The 14,622-nt window shown below is 43.9% G+C and overlaps 1 non-coding gene across 1 annotated transcript; it reads left to right on the forward strand.

Moving 5' to 3' along the window:
* Window positions 1–2,954: 2,954 nt before the first annotated feature.
* Window positions 2,955–3,028, forward strand: trnat-ugu (transfer RNA threonine (anticodon UGU)). Its single transcript has one exon. It is a non-coding gene; the product is annotated as a tRNA-Thr (tRNA).
* Window positions 3,029–14,622: the final 11,594 nt, after the last annotated feature.

A 14,622-nucleotide genomic window follows, 5' to 3' on the forward strand; every position in this document is an offset into this window, starting at 1 on the left:
GATGGGGATTTTTTGGAGCCTCCTCATCTGGTTAGTTATTTAATTGTCCACCATCATTCATGACTGCATGTGGTAGGACTAAGGACCTGTGATCTGATCATGAGGGAGATATCCATGCGTGGAGTGGTGGGATCTATGGAAAGTGATCCTGAAGAGGGTGTCCGAGCCTAGAGTGGCGGGATCTGTGGAGAGTGATCCTGACGAGTGTGTGCAAACCTGGAATGGAAGCTTTCTGTAGAGGTACAGGAGTAGGCCATTCAGACCCAGTATTTTATAAAGGTTTATCATAACTTATTTGCTTTTACTATATGTCTCTATTAATAAAGCCAAGTGTCCTGTTTGCTCTTAGAAGCCTTTTCAAACCTTCTAAGATTGGTGTACATTGTCTCTCTGTTCCGGCACCCACTTTAGAATTGTAACATTTCATTTATATAGCCTCTCCTTATTCTTCCTCCCAAATTGTATCTCTTCACAATTCTCTGTGTAAATTTTATCTGCCATGTGAAAGCCCATTTTGCCAGTTTTTTTAAGCTCCCCTGAAGTGTGTTACAATCACTGGCACAGGATGAAATTCTCGAGCATTCTTTGATGCAGTCTCCATGGAAAGAGCAATCTTACATGCGAGCTCGAATGTGAGATTTTGTGTGTTTAGTATCTTTTCTCATCCACCAATATAAGCACAAATCTGTCTCATAATGCACGGTCTAAGAATATGCCAAAGTTGCAATGTAGTGATAAATTCTTCATGCCACAATGTACTCACCAACTGTTTCACTACTTTTCTGATTTCTGCTTCCAAATTTCTAGCTTGCCGTGATCTCTAGTGGCTTCGGGTTGAAATGTTCCTCCAACTTGGTGATGATTGTTTTGAATGGCACATCTTATGCCTTCATGGGAGCAGGAAGCTTTGTTAGCTGGTCATACACTTCCAGGCTAATTTCCATTCGCAAAATTGCTTTCTTGCCCTCAAGAATTGCCTTATTCTGAGTCTTGACCTCTGCACTTTCACCTTCAAATTCCAAAATGTTATTAGCTCTGAAAAACATGTCCATTCTTTCAATATATGAACTGAATGGTTCTCAAGTCCTCTCATAAGTTCCTCACCTTCCGATGTATCCCATATGTGTGCAGCCATATTGTCCCAAATAAGCAATTTGAATCAGATGCACAGGAAGACCCTGCGGAATCTCATTCAACTGAAGAGACATTCTGTGGCCCAGGCTTCACACAATCCACCTAAAATCTCCACCATCCGAGCAGGTAGGTCACCAGGAGCTAGCTGATCCTGTTCACTGCAGTCCCTGCTGCTGTTTGCTGCCTATATTTACAGACTTTTATCTCATCCTCATCACCATTTTCTCTAATATATTCAGGGGGCATCAGCAGAGAAAATATACACCAAGCGTGGCAAGTGCAAGGAATTGTTTATTTGCGTCATTATGTCATGCACATAATATACAAATACATTACATGTGTGAATCATTTCTTGAGCACTTTTATACCAGATGTGTGTGAATAAATGGAACCCCGTCACAATAAACACTGTCACCTTTCAATGTTTAACGGAAAGGTTTGACGGCCTGATGTGTGTGATTCCCACAATAATGTGTTTCTACAAAGTTCGGAGAAAGATGGAGATATGAATAATTTGCAGGGAAATCTTTAAGCATATCTCCATGTTTCTCACTGACAAAGTTCTGCGAACACATGGATTCAGAAAGAACCTGAGTGCAAAATCAACAAAAATAAACACAGCCAGAGAGACTTGCAATAACCTGTAGCTCAGGGAAAGTGCATGATGTTATGGAAGTGATTTTGATTTTTTTTTAATGAAATTCTTTTTGAGGAATTCATCGTCAAACTTAATAAATGTCAGACCAGTTCTTTTTCAAGATGGTACTGAAAGTACTAATTTGGCAACTATGTTTACTGGTTGTCACATGACTCAAGTTAAATGTATAACAGAAACCCTGGTAACAGGGGGAAATGTGGACAGAGAAGTCAGTTGCGCCTCTTGATTGGACAAACCCGGCAGCAGCAGCACACACCGAAGAGGGCAGAAAAATAACAAGCTTTTATTTGTAGCAGTCATTGTGTTTTACCTTCTGGAGTCAGCAGCTGATAAAGTTAGCCTGAAGAAGTGTCAAGGAAGGAGAGAAGATCACAACCCACGTTGTTTTGCAGCAAATCTTTAAAAGACCCTGAGAACTTCACTGTGTCAATTCATCTCTTCTCCTGTCTTTAAAGAAAGCCTGCTAAAATTAATTCTCAACACTGCCCCTAAAAAACTGTTCTAAAAGACCCTAGTGACCTGTCTACGCACACTCAGAAGTTAGACTGCATGCCAGTTTTGGAACAACATATCTCATCTGCTGTTTTCTTCAGGAATGAACAAGTAATCAGCCCAAGTGTTGTTTTTGTCTTTAACAGAACTCAGAATTGTAAAAAATAATTCTTTTTTTTCAGTTAACCGGTGTATGTGTGTGTGCGTGTGTGGGGCTGTGGTAAGAAAGGGGCTTTAAATGTTGGTTAAGGTAAAAAGGGAACTTTTAAAATTTCTACCTGTGTATTTATGCTTTATTTCATGACTAGTTAAAACTTGTTCTGTAATAAACTGATAATTTTGCTGTTCGTTAAAGAAACCTGGTCAGTGTCTTCTATTCTGGGAAGAATAGAGTATATGATTGACTGTTTCAGGAAGTGGGAAAAGTTAAAATATATGTTGTGACCTGTGGAGAAGTGGGATGAGAATATATAGAAGGGTCTGAAGAAGGGTCATTGACCGAAAACGTTAACTCTGCTTCTCTCTCCACAGATGCTGCCAGAGGTGATGAGTATTTCCAGCGGTTCTTGTTTTTATTTGAGATTTCCAGCATCTGCTGTATTTTGCTTTGATATTGTTATTATATGAGAATAAATAGTGCAGTCCTCTGATTTTAATTGTAATAACTTCTGGCTCTGTAGCTTAGTTGGTTAAAGCACCTGTCTTGTAAACAGGAAATCCTGGGTTCAATTCTCAATAGAGCCTTGTTTCACATTTGTGATGTAGTACTTACTTTATCAATCGCTTCCATCTGTGTCTTCTGACCTTGAAGTGAGTATTCAAATTACATGATGAATTTTCATCACAGGAGAAAACAGCCTTTGTGAAGGATGTGAGTTTGGAATGGCTGTTCCTCCTTGCACAGAAATTCAGTGCTGATATTTCAAAGGCAACTTCTTTGATCCAAATTTGTTCACAGTTGCATTCCCCTGGAAAACAGCTCGACATTAATGTCACTAAAGGAAAGTGTGACTGCGTTGTATGTTTCAGTGTTTGTGTTGTTATGTGTTGCTTTTAACTGAGACTGGGACATGACGCAAGTGGGAGGGTTGATCTGAGGTTTGGAATATTTGTCAGTCAGGAACAAGAAAAATCAAAGGAACCAAATAAGAAAACCTATGTCTCATGTGGTTCCCGAGAAACGGTGAGAAGATATTATACTTTGTTCTGTTCAATACAGCTGTGTGAACTTTAACCTTTCCTGCCTTTTATAAACAGTATTTGAAGTGTCTCGGTAACAATGTTCAGTGTTGATGAGAGTGGGGTCTGGGTGAGCATCTGGTGAGTGTGACAGGGTCAGGACTGGATGCAGGAAGTTCTCTGACAGTCTCTCTCTCTCTCTCTCTCTCTCGCTGATGGGTTTGAGTTGATTTTCAACTGGCAGCTGCTGGTGTTTCGATAAATCAAGTTCCCTCCACCCATTTTCTTGGACAGACAGTGTAGTATAAGGATGTAAAGGGTTAATGCTGAAGACATTGGGATCAATCACTCCCACTGTCAAAGTGATGATGTAACAGTCACATGAGATGAAGTTTGGGAGAAGAGAGAGCAGCACAAAGGATGCTAGCTTAGGAGGCTTGATGAGTGTGTATATAGTATTGAGTAAATTAGAAAAGAGTTCTTAGTTCTTTCAGCAGGAAATGTGTCCCGAAAATATCGAGAAACTCACAATTTTATTATTCAGGAGTAGGAACACAGATATTAATTCCAAGTGACCGTTCTGGGTTCATTTAACAAAAAAAGGTAGAGAATAATATTGCCCACTGATTGAAATCCCCCAGTGAGGAGACGGTTAAACAGGTGATCTGTTGGGGCATCCTTCGATCCAAGGTTTCTGCAGCATTTAATCTCCCTTTTTGATGAAATTCTCTGTTATTTGCAACTTTTTTTTTATCCAGCTTTGATGGGCGAGTGAAAAAACTGAAAAAACTGAACAGTTCCATCCTTTCTTTTCTTCCTTCTTCCCTTCTTTCCATGAATTTCTCTTTTCTGTCCCAGATCAATATAATGATGAGAATCCCAATTTACTCAGCTGTTTCTGGTGTTTTATCCATTCCAATCAAAGTCAACGTTCCAATCAAATCTATTTGTTATTCCACAGTGTCTCTCCATGTGTTTTACTCTGTTGTATTCTCTCACAGTCTGTTTGATGATCAATGTTATATCTCACTCTCTGTTCTGGTGAAGATCAGAAGCAGTGATATCCATTTTCACCACCCACCAAGTCGGCCTGAGGCTGTGGCTCGCCGATCATGTGGAGTTAGGAACATAGGAACATAGGAGCAGGAGTCGGCCATTCAGCCCATCGAGCCTGCCCCGCCATTCAATATGATCATGGCTGATCATCCACTTCAATGTCCTTTTCCCCACACTTTCCTCATATTCCCTTATGTCATTTGTATTTAGAAATCTGTTAATCTCTGCTTTAAACATACTCAATGACTGAGCTTCCACAGCCCTCTGGGGTACAGAATTCCAAAGATTCACAACCCTCTGAGTAAATAAATTTCTCCTCATCTCTGTCCTAAGTGGCTTCCCCCTTATTTTGTAATTGAGCCCCTGGTTCTCGAGTCCCCATCCAGATGAAACATCTTAGCTGCATCTACCCTGACTGTCCTTTAAGTATTTTGTAGGTTTCAATGAGATCACCTCTCATTCTTTGAAACTCTAGAGAATACAGTCCCAGTTTCCCCAATCTCTCTTCATAGAACAGTCCCACCATCCCAGGAACAAGTCTGATGAACCTTCGTTGAACTCCCTCTATGGCAATAATATCCTTCCTAAGGTAAGGAGACCAAAACTGCACACAGTACTCCAAGTGCGGTCTAACCAAGGTTCCATACAATTGAAGCAAGAATTCACTAATCCTGTACTCAAATCCTCTTGTGATAAAGGCTAACATATTATTAGCTTTCCTAATTGCTTGCTGCACCTGCATGTTAGCTTTCAGTGACTTATTGACATGGACACCCAGATCACCCTTATATTCTATACCTCAGCTAATAAAGGAAAGGATTCCATTTACCTGCTGAACCACCTTATTCACCTGTCCTGCTACCTTCAGGGATCTGTGGACATTCACTCCAACGTCCCTCACTTCCTCTGCACTGTTCAGTGTTCTCCCATTAATTGTGTATTCCTTTGCCTTTTTTGACCTCCCAAATGCATCACCTCACCCTTGTCCAATTTGAATTCCATTTACCACTTCTCTGCCCACCTGACCAGTCTATTGATATCTTCCTGCAGTGTACAGCTATCCTCCTCCCTATCAACAACACGGACAATTTTTGTGTCATCTGCAAACATCTTGATTGTGCCCTCCACATTTATGTCCATATCATTAATATATGCCACAAAAAGCAGGGGACCTAGTTCTGAGCCCTGTGGAACACCACTGGAAACAGTCCTCCAGTTGCAAAAACACCTGTAACCAATTCCTTCTTGTTTCCTGCCACTGAACCAATTTTGTGTCCAGCTTGCTACATTCCCCTGGATCCCATGTGCTTTTATTTTTTTTAACCAGTTTGCCATGTGGGACCTTGTCAAAAGTCTTGCTAAAATCCATGTAGATCAGATCAACTGCACTATCCTCATCAATCCTCCTTGTTACTTCTTCAAAAACATTCAATCAAGATAGTCTCAGACAGGAGCTTCCCTTAACAAATCCATGCTGACGATACCTGATTAATCTGAGCCTTTCTAAGTGACAGTTTATCCTGTCTCTCAGAATTAATTCCAATAATTCGCCCACTATTGAGGTTAGGTTGACTGGCCTTTAATTATTTGGTCGATCACTCGCTTCCTTTTTCAAGAATGGTGCAATGTTAGCAATAAAAACAAAAAGTGCTGGACATACACAGCAGGTCTGGCAGCATCTGTGCAGAGAGAAACAAAGTTAACATTTCAGGTCAGTGACCTTTCATCAGAACAGAAACGTTAACTTTGCTTCTCTCTCCACAGTTGCTGCCAGATCTGCTGTGTATTTCCAACGCAACTAGTTTTTATTTCAGATTTGCAGCATCTGCAGAATTTTGCTTTTATTGCAGTGTTCCGAGACCTCCAATCCTCTGACATCACACCCGTATCCAGTGAGGGATTGGGAACTTTTAACAGCCTGGGGGACATTTCATCCGGCCCTGATGATTTATCCACTTTCAAGGATGCTAATCCCATTTATACTTCTTCTCTCCCTCAGTTTATCATGTCCAATACTTCACACTCCTTCTCCTTAATTACAATATCTGCATCACCCCCTCATTTGCGAAGACAGTAAAATATTCATTAATAAACATACCAACATCTTCCACACTGACACATAGGTTACATTTTTAGGTCTTTGATGGGCCCTACTCTTTCCTCAGTTGCCTCTGACTGCAATGTATTGATGAAACATCTTTGGATTTGTTTTGATTTTGCTTGTCAATATTCTTTCATGATCTCTGTTTGTTCTTCATCGCTACTCCCAAATACCTCCAGTCATTTCAAAACACAACTTATCAGAAGGGGAATTTGAACCCACCCCTGCAGAGAGAATTGTGATCTGAATGAACCGTCTCAGACTGCTCGACCATCCTGACTACCCCATGTGTATGTTTAATGCTGACGAAATTATCCATTCATTGTGAAAGTATTTGTGAGATTGTGGAAATGTCTGGAAGAGGAAAGACCAATGGGAAAGCTCGGTCCAAGGCCAAGTCTCGCTCCTCCCGGGCTGGACTGCAGTTCCTGGTGGGCCGTGTTCACAGGCTCCTGAGAAAGGGTAACTATGCTGAGCGTGCCAGAGCCCAGGTCTATCTGGCTGCTGTGCTCGAGTATCTGACCGCTGAAATCCTCGAGCTTGGCGGTAACGCGGCCCGGGACAACAAGAAGACCCGCATCATCCCCAGACACCTACAGCTGGCCGTCCTCAATGACGAGGAGCTCAACAAGCTGCTGGGAGGGGTGACCATCGTTCAGGGTAGGGTGCTGCCTAATATCCAGGCCGTGTTGCTGCCCAAGAAAACCAGCACTCCGGGCACCAAAACCAAGTCAATCTGCCAGGATTTTTTCAAATACTCAAAGGCTCTTTTCAGAGCCACCCACAGTATCTGAAAGGGCTGATTACTGTCTGAAGTCTGCTGTACCCGCACCTCTGTCTATCCCTCTTCATCTGGAACAACCACCGCTATCTTCCATTCCTTTCACCATTATGTGTTTAACGAGCTTCTCCTTATAGTCAGTCCAATATCAATGTACTAATGAAATGATCTGTGACAGTACTGGCAATTTCCATAGAATAATAGAAAAATTAGGGCACAGAAGGAGCCCATTCAGCCCATCACGTTTGCTCTGGCCGAAAAAACTAGCCACCCAATCTATTCCCACCTTCCAGCACCTGATCCGTAGACTTGCAGGTTACAGCACTTCAGGTGCATGTCCAGGTATTTTTAAATGAGTTGAGGGTTTCTGCCTCCACCACCATTCCTGGCAGCGAATTCCAGACACCCACCACCCTCTGGGTAAAAACGTTTCCCCTCATGTCCCCTCTAATCCTTCTACCAATCACCTTAAATCTGTGCCCCCTGGTAACTGATCTCCCCACCAGGGGAAACAGGTCCTTACTGTCCACTCTGTCTAGGCGCCTCATAATTTTGTACACCTCATTCAAGTCACCCCTCAGACTCCTCTGTTCTGAGGAAAACAACCCGAGCCGCTCCAATATTTGCTCATAGCTGCAACTTTCCAGCCCTGGCAACGTTCTTGTAAATCTCCTCTGTACTCTCTCCAGAGCAATTATGTCCTTTCTGTAATGTGATGACCAGAACTGTACGCAATACTCCAGCTGTGGCCTAACCGCCGTTTTATGCAGTTCTAGCACTACATCCCTGCTTTTCTATTCTATACCTTGGCCAATAAAGGAAAGCATTCTATATGCCTTCTTCACCACTCTATCTACCTGTCCTGCCACTTTCAGTGACCTGTGGACATGCACTCGAAAGTCTCTCACTTCTTCTGCCCCTCTCAATATCTTCCCGTTTATTGTGTATTCCCTTGCTTTGTTTGCCCTCCCCAAATGCATTCCCTCACACTTCTCCAGATTGAATTCCATTTGCCATTTTTCCGCCCACTCAACCAATCCTTTCATATCATTCTGATGTCTACAGCTATCCTCCTCACTATCAATTACACGGCCAATTTTTGTGTCATCAGCAAATTTCCCAATCATACCTCCCACATTTAATTCCAAATCATTAATATATACCACAAACAGCAAGGGACCCAACACTGAGCCCTGTGGAATGCCACTGAAAACTGCTTTCCATTCGCAAAAACATCCGTCGATAACTATCCTTTGTTTCCTGTCACTGAGTCAATTTTGGATCCAACCTGCCACATTCCCCTGTATTCCATGGGCTTTCATTTTACTGACTAGTCTGCCATGTGGGACCTTACTAAAATCCATGTAGACCACATCCACCACACTATCCTCATCAATGTTCCTTGTTACTTCCTCAAAAAACTCAATTAAGTTCGTGAGACATGACCTTCCCTTAACAAATCCATGTTGACTATCCCTGATTAATCCGTGCCTTTCTAAGTGGCAGTTTATCCTGTCCCTCAGAATTGATTCTAATAATTTACCCACCACCGAGGTCAGACTGACCGGTCTATAATTATTTGGCCTATCCCTCACATCCTTTTTAAATAATAGTACAACGTTCACAGACCTCCAATCCTCCGGCACCTCCCCCATATCCAGTGAGGATTTGAAGATGATCCTCAGCGCATCCACTATTTCCTCCCTGGCTTCCTTTAACAACCTCAGATGCAAACCATCCGGCCCTGGTGATTTATTCATTTTGAAGAATGTCAGACTCTCCAGTACTTCCACTCTCATTATGCTTATCGTATCTAATATTTCACACTCCTCTTCTTTGTCTGCATCATCCCTCTCCTTTGTGAAGGCAGAGACAAAAACTCATTAAGAACCCCACACACACCTTCTGCATCCACTCATACGTTCCCTTGTACATCTCTGATAGGCCGTACCCTTTGCTTAGTTATCCTCTTGCTCTTAATGTACTGATCGAACATCTTTGCGGTTTCCTTCAAGTAGTTGTAACCAGTCCACATCCACCAAGTCACCTCTCAGTTTTGTAAAATTTGCCTTCCCCCAATTTAGAACTTTTACTTCTGTTGTATCTTTGTCCTTTTACATGATTATGCCAAAACTAATTGCAGTATGGTCACTCGGGGTGGTGGTGGCGTAGTGGTCTTGTCAGTGGACTTGTCAGTGGATTAGTAACCCAGACACCTAGGGTATTGCTCAGGGGACGTGGGTTCAAATCCCACCATTGAAATTTAAATCCAAATAATAAATCTGCAATTAAAAAGCAAGTCTAATGATGGACATGAAACCATTGTTGATGGTTGTAAAAACCCATCTGGTTTACTAATGCCCTTTAGGGAAGGAAATCTGCTTTTCTTGTCTGGCCTGCATGCGACTGCAGACCCACAGCAATGTGTTTGACTCTTACATGCCCTCTGAAATGGCCGAGCGAGCCACTCAGTTGAAACTAAACACTACGAAGTCAATAAAAAGGAATGAAAGCAGACGGACCACCCGGCGTCGACCTGGGCACCAGAAATGACAATGGTAAACCCAGCGCTGTCGACCCTGCAAAGTCCTCCTTAGTAACATCTGGTGGCTTGTGTTAAGTTGGGAGAGCAACAGCCTGACATAGTCATACTCACAGAATCATACCTTGCAGGCAATGTCGCAGACACTGCCATCACCATCCCTGGGTATGTCCTGTCCCACGGGCAGGACAGACTCACCAGAGGTGTCGGTACAGTAGAGAGGGAATTGCCCTGGAAGTCCTCAACATCGACTCTGGACCCCATGAGGTCTCATGGCATCAGATCAAACAATGGACAAGGAAACCTCCTGCTGATTATCACCTACTGCCCTCCCTCAGCTGATGAGTCAGTACTCCTCCATGTTGAACAGCACTTGGAGGAAGCACTGAGGGTGGCAAGAGCACAGAATGTACTCTGGGTGGGGGACTTCAATGTCCATCACCAAGAGTGGCTCGGGAGCATCTCTACTGGCCGAATCCTAAAGGACATATCTGCTAGTGCTGCTTGATGGCAATGTTGATGACACCTTCCATCACTTTAGGCCCCATAAGTCTACTCTCAATCATCAGTAAAATGATGGAAGGTGCCATCAAGCGGCACTTGCTTAGCAATAACCTGCCTCAGTGACACTCAGTTTGGGTTCTGCCAGCGCCACTCAGCTCCTGACCTCATGACAGCCTTGGTTCAAACATGGACAAAAGAGGTGAGGTGTGAGTGATTGCCTTTGACATCAAGGCAGTATTTGACCGAGTATGGCATCAAGGAGCCCGAGCAAAACTGAGGTCAATGGGAAAACCCTCCACTGGCTGGAGTCATACCTAGCGCAAAGGAAGATGGTTGTGGTTGTTGGAGGTCAATCATCTGAGCTCCAGGACATCACTGCAGGCGCTCCACAGGGTAATGTCCTCGGCCCAACCATCTTCAGCTGCTTCATCAATGACCTTCCTTCAATCATAAGGTCAGAAGTGGGGATGTTCGCTGATGATTGCACAATGTTCAGTACCATTCATGACTCCTCAGATACTGAAGCATTTCTGTGTAGAAATGCAGCAAGACATGGACAATATCCAGGATTGGGCTGATAAGCGGCAAGTAACATTCGGGCCGCACAAGTGCCAGGCATTGACCATCACCAACAAGAGAGAATCGAACTAACTCCCCTTGACATTCAATGGCATTACCATTGCTGAATCCCCCACTATCAACATCCTAGGTGCACCATTGACCAGAAGCTGAACTGGAGTAGCCATATAAATACCGTGGCTACAACAGCAGGTCAGAGGCTAGGAATCCTGAGGCAAGTAACTCACCTCCTGACTCCCCAAAGCCTGTCCACCATCTACAAGGCACAAGTCAGGAGTGTGTTGGAATAGTCTCCACTTGCCTGGATAGGTGCAGCTCCAACAACACTCAAGAAGCTCAACGCCATCCAGGACAATGCAGCCCACTTGATTGGCACCCCATCTACAAACATTCACTCCGTCCACCACCGACGCACAGTGGCAGCAGTGTGTACCATCTACAAGATGCACTGCAGCAATGCACCAAGGCTCCTTGAACAGCACCTTCCAAACCTGTGACCTCTGCCAACTAGAAGTACAAGGGCAGAAAATGCATGGGAACACCACCACCTGCAAGTTCCCCACCAGGACACACACCATCCTGACTTGGAACTATATCGCTGATCCTTCACTGTCACTGGGTCAAAATCCTGGAACTCCATTCTGAATAGCACTGTGGGTGCACCTACCCCAAATGGACTGCAGCGGTTCAAGAAGGCAGCTCACCACCACCTTCCCAAGGGCAATTAGGGATGGGTAATAAATGCTGACCTGGCCAGCGACGCCCAAAATCCCATGAATGAATAAAAAAAAGCTATCTCCAAAATGGTCACCCACTGCTACTTGCCCAGCTTCATTACTGAAGACTCGCTCTAGAATTGTGCCCCCTCTCATTGGACTTGTGATGTGCTGGCTATTAAAGTTCTCTTGAATGCAGTTCAGGAATTTTGTGCCCTTCACACTGTTTGTAACCCAGTTGATATTGGGATAGTTGAAATCCCCAACTATTATTTCCCTTTAGTTTTGCACTCAGATATTTGCCTACATATTTCTTCTTCTATCTCTCTCTCACTATTTGGGGGTCTACAGTACACTCCTAGTAGTGTGGCTGCCCCTTTTTTATTTCTGAGCTCCACCCATATGGCCTCATTTGATGATTCATTCAGCATATAATCCCTCCTCAAAGCTGTATGCCATCCTTAACTAATAATGCGACACTCCCACCTTTTTTATCCCTATGCCACATGAAAACTCTATATCCAGAGATGTTGAGCTGCCATTCTTGCCCTCTTTAAGCCAAGTTTCCCTTATTGCAATGATATTGTGTTACCATGTGTGGGCACAATGGCGCAGTGGTTAGCACCACAGCTCGAGGAACCCGGGTTCGATTCTGGGTACTGCCTGTGTGGAGTTTGCAAGTTCTCCCTGTGGGTTTTCGTCGGGTGCTCCGGTTTCCTCCCACAGCCAAAGACTTGCAGGTTGATAGGTAAATTGGCCATTGTAAATTGCACCTTGTGTAAGTAGGTGGTAGGGAATATGGGATTACTGTAGGCTTAGTATAAATGGGTGGTTGTTGGTCAGCACAGACTCAGTGGGCCAAAGGGCCTGTTTCAGTGCTGTATCTCTAAATAAAAATAAAAAGTGTGATGTTACTTTATCAGCACAAGCTTGGAGGGCCGAATGGCCTGTTCCTGTGCTGTATTGTTCTATGTGTCTATCTGTGCCCTCAGCTCATCAGCTTTATTTACTATATGAATATACATACAAGTATAAAAATTAGGAGCAGGAGTAGGCCATTCGACCCCTAGACCCTGCTTCCCCATTCAATAAGTTCACGGCTGAACTGATTACTCCACATTCCCGCCTACCCCCGATAACCTTTCACCCCTTTGCTTCTCAAGAATCGATGTCCCTCTGCCTTAAAAATATTCATAGTCTCTGCTTCCACCGCCTATTGAGGAAGAGAGTTCCAAAAACTCACCACCCTCTGAGGGAAAAAAATTCTCCTCATCTCTGTCTTAAATGGGTGACCCCTTATTTTTTAACAGTGACTCCTAATTCCAGATTCTCCCACAAGGGGAAACATCCTTTCCACATCCACCCTGTCAAGACTCCTCAGGCTCTGATATGTTTCAATCAAGTTGCCTCCTTAAATACATAAATATCCTTTAACACTGCCAAATTCCTCTGCTGCACACATTTTAAACTTTGCTTCTTCTGCCTTTCAGAGTCATTCGCTAATTTTCTGCCTCCCGTTCCCTGCCCTGAAATTGCCCTGTCTGAAACTGCCCTCAGGTTCCCATCAAGCTGCCAAATTAGTTTAAACAATCCCCAACAGCACCTGCAAGGATATTCATCCTGGTCCTGTTCAGGTGTGGACGGTTCGACTTATATAGGTCCTACCTTCCCCAGAACTGGTCCCAATGCCCCAGAAATCGGAAGCCCTCCTTCCTGCACCATCTCTCCAGCCATGCATTCATCTGGTGTATTCTCCTATTTCTATACTCACTAGCATGTGGCCTTGGGAGTAATTTGGAGATTACTACCTTTGAGGTCCTGCTTGCTAATCTCTTTCCTAACTCCCTAAACTCAGCCTGAAGGATCTCATCCCTCTTTCTTCCTATATCGTTGGTACCAATGTGGACCACGACCTCTGGCTGTGCATCCTTGCCCTCCAGAATGCTCTGTAGCCAGTGATATCCATGATCCTTGCACCAAGGAGGAAACCTGGTTTGCGAGCACTGAAATACCTATCTGTTCCCCTAACTATACAATCCCCTACCAGTCTTGCTCTCTTGTATTTTCTACTCCCTCCCTGCACAGCTGAGCCACCCATGGAGTTCTGGTCATGACTCTCACTGCACTCTCCAGAGGAACCATCTCTCCCATCAGTACTCAGAACTGAATACCAGTTAGAAATTGGGATGCCCTCCAGGGACTCCTGCACTACCTGCCTTGACCCTCGTGTCTGTCTGGCAAACTCCCAATCACTCTCAGCCTTTGCTCTCTTCAGCACTGGGGTGACAACCTGCTGAAAAGTCCTATCCACGTAGTTCTCTGCCTTGCGGATGCACAACACTGACTCCAGTTGCTGCTCGAGTTCTGAAACCTGGAGCTCAAGCTTCTGCAGCTGGTGACACTTCCTGCAGATGTGTTTGTCAAGGACACATGGTGCATCCATGACTTCCCACATACCACAGGAGGCACATTCCACTTGGCCGAGCTGCCCTGCCATTACTTAGCTTTGCAAACTAATTGTTGCTCGTGTAATAAATGTAATAAGTAGAATTATTTACCAGTTACTCACCAATCAGCTTCTTCCCCTGTACCATGGAGGCTGAAAAGGCAGAAAAGAAATGACCAAACAGCACCTCCTTCCCCGAGTCAGTGAAGTCCCTCACACATCAACTCACAGCTTTACACACTGTCCAAACAGCACTTTCTAATTAGTAATTATTATAAATTACACTAACTAAAACATTAGTAACCTGACCGATTACAAGGTAGCTATTTGAGGGTTTTTAAACAAAGAGCTTTTTTCCCTATCCTGATTTCAGGTCCCACTCTGGACACTTGCTTTTGATTCCAGGACACTGAGGGCAGGGTGCTGCCGAATAT

This window comes from Heterodontus francisci, unplaced genomic scaffold (assembly GCF_036365525.1).
Source record: "Heterodontus francisci isolate sHetFra1 unplaced genomic scaffold, sHetFra1.hap1 HAP1_SCAFFOLD_51_1, whole genome shotgun sequence".
In the NCBI taxonomy this organism is placed as follows: domain Eukaryota; kingdom Metazoa; phylum Chordata; class Chondrichthyes; order Heterodontiformes; family Heterodontidae; genus Heterodontus; species Heterodontus francisci.